Below are 7011 nucleotides of genomic sequence, written 5' to 3' on the forward strand. Positions count from 1 at the left end.
TTAACCCACAATTGGTAACTTGCCAACCAAAGCTGTGTACATTCTGGCGTCTGAATTGCAGCAGTGCCATTTTCTAAGGGGACATCATTTTTCAGAGTGCTTTTATCGCTGCTGACATCTCCAAAGGCTGGGACTGCTGCATATCGGGATCTTACAAGTGGCGAGATCCCAGAAGCAATGCTGCTGGAAAGTAGCAAATTGCAATGAAAAATGCATCCCCCATCCAGCCCCTGTCCCTCTCTGGTCCCACGCCATGGGGAAGGAGCTGGTGTGTTTGCCAGGCTCAAAGCCACCTCAAGCAACCAGTTACTTCAGTGTGTGCTCAGACAGGCACGTTTGGCTTGTGGATCCAGGCAGGCTCCTTTTTTGCTGTTGTTTAATCATTAATCACTTGAACAGAGATGTAAGCAGCCCCTCTCGCCTGCATCCTCACCCACAGAGGGAGCCAAGTGACCCTTTCAAACGCTGCAGGTCGAAGTTGGGCTACTTGGCAAACGAGCCTGGGCAGTCAGAGCGAGCATAAGCAAGATGAGCTTGCTTTTGTCCACCTTTGCCACCTCTGCCCTGCTTGGTTTGAGAAGGCAATGGAAGGTCATGCTGTGCTAAACTGAAAACAAAGAAAGAAAAAAAAAAACCAAACTTGTTTTCATGGTGTAGATGGAGCGTGGTGATAAAAAACGTTCTCCTAGGGCTCTTGCGTGTCGCGTAGCAGTTACTTGGCTTAGTACCTGCATCTCCCTGGGGAACGTGTAATCCTAGTCTGCTGTGGGAGCTCCTGCAATGAGACACTTCAGCACCGGAGTTGGAGCAAACCCTGCTGAAAGGACACACAGCTGAAGCACTGGCTACAGAACTGAGCTGGAAAACAGCACTGAGCTGGAAAACAGCTGAAAAATCACCATGGCTGCGCTGAGAAGTTATTGAAGATCAACCCCACCACTTCAGTTACTGCTGTGAGAGATGTGGCTGCACATGTCAGCCTGGCTGGGCTCAAGGGAGGGGATGGATTTAGTGGCCTTAACCAAGCAAGGAGCCCACATGAACTCCAGTAAACCATACCTTGACTGGCTCTGACTGCCTATGAGATGTCTGTAATGCAGAAATATCATACTGAAGGAAGGGCCTGGAGAGCCAAACTCTGGGTTTTTTCAACTTTATCACTCCAGTTAATGAAAGATGCCACCTCCGCCGGCAAGGTGTGCATGCCCCCATTCGTACACAAGGGCCATGATTTCATAATATGAGAGCAACCCCAACCGAAAATCCCCTCCTCTTCCCCAGCCGTGCTTGTACCCAGCCCTGTGCCACCGCACACTGCCCTGGGACCTGGGCACAGCTCTGAGGGTCTAAGGGCACTCTTGGGCATAGAGAATCAATGGAGATCTCTAACCACTGCAATAGATCCCTGTTACAGATCATGGTTTGGAGCTGGGTCAACGGCAGTGGCCATACAGCCAAGAGGAGCCCCAGTGCAGAGTCAGGAACGAGCAAGGAGTTCTTTAAAGAAGCACCACCATCAACACTGGGCTGTCACTAGAGCATCTCAGGATCCCAGGCAATGCAACAGCCTGAAAAGACCCAGGCAAAATTTAGGGAAGGGCAGCTGGAGGTGCAGCGCTCTGCTCTCACCCTGCTGATAGCGCTAGTACATGGAATTGTCCCATGCTCAACCACAGCTTCCCGTGACAGACGAATGGGTGGCAGAAGCTTATCCCACCCTGTCTGATTGCACCACAGAAGAGAAACCAAATGCAGGAATGGTTTGGACCACAAAGGCTATGAGCCTTGTCTACCCCAGCAATCAATAACAAATATCATACTGATTTTTTGAGCCTGACTGGTGATAAAAGAGCGGTCCTGGGCTTACCACACTCATGGAGCCTGGGGTGGGAGTGCTGAGGCCCTGCTGTGAATTACTGCTGGAGTGGGGATGGTTTGGGCAGGGGCTGAGGCTGGGCCAGTCCCGATGCAGCCAGATCCCCGATGGGGAGGGAGGGGGGTTGTCTCTCACATGGCTGCAGTCACACATAGGCGCACCTAGCAGTGAGAGCCCTCCGTGATAGCACGGGAATGAAATAAGGATGTGCAGAAATGAGCACAGAGAAAATTAAAGATGGCCTAGATTAACCAGCAAGCCCGGTTTGCTTTTTAGAGAGCTGTTACGCATTGCTGCCTGTAGAGAGAATCCATCACTGTATATTGAAGCATCAGCAGCAAAAATGGGATGTTGTGCGTGTTCAGTCTGAGATCCCTAACGTCAAACCCCATGTCCTGTGTCCCACCTATTCGGGTGGGGAATTACATGGGCTGCTGTGATCCAGGGGCTGCTGGCTCCATCCATGCTGCAGGAACTGGGAAAGCACCCCTGGCACTGCTTTGCTTCCAGTCTCAGCCCCTATATCCAAGCTAGCGTGAGGCTATAGAGGAAGGTGCCTGCGCCATGAGCTCCCCAGCCATCAGCTGAGCCAGCTTTCGGCAGGCAGCGACAGCGTCTGGCACGTGCATGCTGCCTGAAACGGCACGGCATCGCTTCGCCCGCATTTCTTACGAGACTGGTGCGTAACTCGGGGTGCGAGACACAGGCCAAACGAAGAACAAAGGCAACCGTTTATTAAAAAGCTTCAACCCGTGGAAATCTGCTTGCAGGGAGGAGAGGGAAGGAATGTTACATGGAATAAACTTTTCTTACAACCAACTGTGAGTAAGCACGAAGTTATGGAGTGACAACATTTCTAGAGCACCCCGCTGCTCGGGTGCCATTCCTGGTTAAAGGACCCTTGTCACTACTCTGATACAAACTGTAGATGGGCTATTTTTACTAACCAGCATCTCAGATGAAAAATACGGTTACAACCAAATGGAAAAAAGCTAGTAAGATAGAGCTGATAGATGGGCTTTGACACTTGATTCCTTTTCGGACGGCAACTGCAAAAATAGCAGAATGGAATCGCACGTTCATTGTTTCTCTCTGACTTCAGACAAAAAAGCATCCGTCCTGTGTTGGAGGAGACAAACTACAGCTAAAGTTTCAAACCCAACCTGGCCTCCAAGGCTCAGGCAGGCTGGGTCTCCTTCCTGACCACTAGTGGTCCCTTCCAACCCTAAACATTCTATGATTCTATGATTCTATGATTCTATGATTCCCATGCATGGTCACCAATTGCAGCTGCTCTGCAGGGTCCATAACACCCTTGCTGGTGCCTGCTTAAAGCTCCTGCCTGTGTGGGTACCCCAGGGTACGGCTGTGCAACCCCAGGAGCTCATGGGTGGCAGGGGCCCACGGTCAGCAACACTGCCAGAGCATCACACGATGTCGTGGCATCCCCCACCCACAAGCAGGATGAAAGAAGTATAACAAGGTAAAAATTAATAAATAGTGACGATGTAAACCTGGGTGCTGTGGTTAGCTGTACACCACTGGGCAGTAACAGTCTATCTGAGGTCATTACTCTGATCCTCATTCTTCATGACAATGGGAAAACAGTGTTTGGGAAGAGCTGGGGGGCTCTGGCACAGTCACCCCATCTCCAAGGGCAGCAGCCTGCATCGCAAGTCAAAAAAAAATACTTGGAAACAAGCTCTTGGCCACAACAGGTTTGGAAATAAACACCGCTTCTGCTCTATTGTGCAGGTGATTTTCTCCCCCTCCCAACTCGTTATAAAAACCGTGAACTGTGACCAGCTTTCTGGATGCTACAGGCAAGTAATTCTCCCATTGAAACGTTCTGGCTGCAGCGCAGTGAGCCCCAGCATCGCCTCCGCCACCTGAGGCCACAGCCACAGAGCACGCTTTCCAGCCCGGGAAGATGGAGGCTGGTAGATGGAAATAAAAAAAGGCAGCGTCTTCCAAACCTGTCTCTGTAATGTGCTCTGGGATAAACGTGTGACGGCTGAACCAACTGGAGGGAAGGAAATTTCTGGTTTGTTAATTAATTGAACAGACTGAGCAACCACATGCTTGAATAAAGAATAAAGAATAGCTGCCACTTGTCCAGGAGAGAACTTTGGTGCTGGGGGCTGGCTCGTGGACAGGCCGCTTTCTCCTGCGCCTGCCCTTGGGGAAAGCACTGTGTTGTCCCTTTGCATGTAGGTGACCTGGACTGACATCAGTGGTGATCATACACTTGCACAGGAGGGGAAAACCGAGCTCCCCTTGACGGCAGACGCCGGCTCTCCCCGCGGCGCACACCAGGATCACCTGACAAATCCCGTACGGGTGATGCACAACATGCTTTGGGTACTGACAGATTTACAGAAAGCTGCTTAAGGTGGAAAGCAACTGCATGGCAGCTGTATGAGGCACTTGCACATCCTTATTTCGCCGTGTTCAACTCAACTGAACTAATAAGACGAAAGGCAATTTAAAAGCGCCTTGCAGATTACCTTGTCCAAGAGCTTCTTAAAAGCTCACACAATGAAAGTGCATTTGAGCTAAAAATACAGCATCAGTCATGACAGTATATAATAGCTATAATGTTTAACTTGGGAGGAATCAGCTCTGTTAAGCGTATCACTTTACAACTGCTGCCACCTGGAAATAGCGTCTGTGTTTCTGGGTCAGTTTTTCCGTTTGTCAGTCTAAAAGGGATGGAACCTCTTCTACCTAAAACATAACAGCCCTCCGTATTGCGCATTCTAGTAAATCTAATGGCCAGCAACGGTGCAACAAAAATCATGCAGGCAGCTGGTGAGGGAGTTGGTGCCTGTGATTTAATCCACCCCGAAACCAGTCTCAGGCACCCCATTTCGGTGCAATTTGTGTGCTATGGAAGCGTTTCTGCTGCTGAGTTATTTCTATTGTTTCAAGCCTGATGGTGGACACAGCCCCCCCAGCCCTGTCCCGCAGAGCTTCCCCCGGTCCCACTCTCCGGAGGCTTCATGCAAGCGCAGCCTGAGCAACCCCTGGGTTCAGGGGACCTTGTGCTTTGCTAGCCATCGGACTGCTCTTGGGTTTAGCACAAGATGGCATTATCTGTAAGCGAGGGAAAGTGCAAACAGCTTTTATCTCCACCAAGCCAGGCAGTCTGTCCCCCCCACCGGCTTGGAGTCAACCACATCTATCTACATGGTTAAAAACTACCAGCCCCTTATCTGCAAAACCTTTTGCAACAGAGAGACCTGAGACATCTTATTTTCTGGCTCTCAAGACAAAGACTGAAGCTTAGGTCCCGCACTTTAAAGTTTCGTTTTGCCAATCGGGAGTCTGCAGGGCTTGGCGCGTACCATCCCCAGCCAAACAGCCGCACCAGCGGGACCACTGTTATCACAAAAGTGAAACCTATTTAAACTGCCATCCTGCTATCGAGTATCCCAGTCCCGATACGGCTGAGGAGAAGCGGGTAGTCAGTTCAAGGGCGAGCGCTGTTTGCTTGATAAATATTGACGGTGTGGAGCAAGGAGTACTGCAACACTGCAAAAGTCCTTAAAAATGTTCAGAGGATGAAAATTGCCGGCACTGTTGTGATTTCGAAGCTCAAATAATAAATGATTCAACAACTGTACAGTTACCATGGGGATGAATTCTCATTGAGCCTAAAATTACCAAGCTGCTGACAAGGACCTATTTTTAGTATCAGCAGATGTGTATCTTTAAAAACATCAGCACAAACCTACTACTGTGTGTTTGTGTATGCATGCCTGCTCGCCCGTAATTGAGTTTTCTGATGCTAATAACAAAAGCAAAAATAAGTAAATGTCTGATCACTGCAATGGACAATGCAGCGATTTAGGCTGGGGGTGCTAAGTGGAAGTTGCAATTAATACCTGATAAATAAAGCATGCAAAGTGGCCAGATTGCCAGTATGTAACCGAACTAGTAAGCAGAGCCCTATCATTACCTTCAGCTAATGTGCTACAGTTAATGGAGTGTCTATTTTCGATGTCTGTGAGTATCTAATGGGAAGCGCCCGTCTGCACTGTCACAGCCCCACGACATGGGAAAACAGAGGCTCAAAGCCGACACGAGCTGCTGGCATTGATCCTGAATCTCTGCACTCAAAGACTGAGTTTGTCAGTGCTCTCCCTCAATTTCACACTTGAGGGAGGTGCAAGATAACCCCCCCCCGGAAAGCACACCGGTTAGGCCAGGTGCTAATACATCCCCAGCAATGACAGTAACGGCAGCTGGTATCGGTACCAAGTCGTGGAGTGCTTGCTAACCACCGACCAACTCACCCCATCCGTGCTGACTCACCACACCGTCAGCAATGCAAATTGTGCCGCCAATTTAAGAAAGGTTAAGGCCCCTGCACCGCTGACTTTGGCTGGGTTTTTCTCATTAACTCTAATAGGACAGGCTGGAGACCTGCCTTTATTTTATAGCCTAATTTTGCCAAGGGAGAGGCCAGAGGGTGGCTATAATGACATCTCATTTGGTGATAAAAGGATTGGTTTGTTTTTGCCAAACATGTAGCCGGACAGATATATCTCTGCTTACCTCTTGGCATGCCAGTGCAGTACATACACAGGCAAATGGGGTTTGCTAGCAAACCAGCCAAGCAAAAATCAAAAGCAGTACATTACAGCCGGGCAGAATAATAGGGCATTACAGGAGACAGTTCAGTTTTGTTCAAAAACCAAACAAGCTCTTCAGGTTTCTTAAAGGCAGAGACGGGGACGACGGAGAGGACTGCAGCGGCTCATAGCAGCAGCAGTGATCCCTGCCTGCACCGCCGGTCATGCCTCCCACTGAGAGCGGTGGGGAAATAACAGCATCTCAGATAAGAGAGAGAAGAAGAATTAAGAATCGAGAAAAGCCCTTGTGCCGAGACACATTTGAAAAAAACCTGTGAACGATCTTCTATCCCAGAGTGAATTATATAAAGGGGCATGATTAAACCATCCATCATTTCCCATTTTTGATATTTAATTAGGAAAGAATGTTCAGTTCCTTGGAGTTGGCTCTTTGAGATGTGTTGGCCATATACGCTCTGCTCTTGGAGCATACGTGCCTGTATTACAGATGTCTGGCTCTGCTAAGAAATACCGTAGTGTTCTGCCGCCATAGAAAAC

This window comes from Egretta garzetta, unplaced genomic scaffold (genome assembly GCF_000687185.1).
Source record: "Egretta garzetta isolate BGI_Z169 unplaced genomic scaffold, ASM68718v1 scaffold154, whole genome shotgun sequence".
In the NCBI taxonomy this organism is placed as follows: domain Eukaryota; kingdom Metazoa; phylum Chordata; class Aves; order Pelecaniformes; family Ardeidae; genus Egretta; species Egretta garzetta.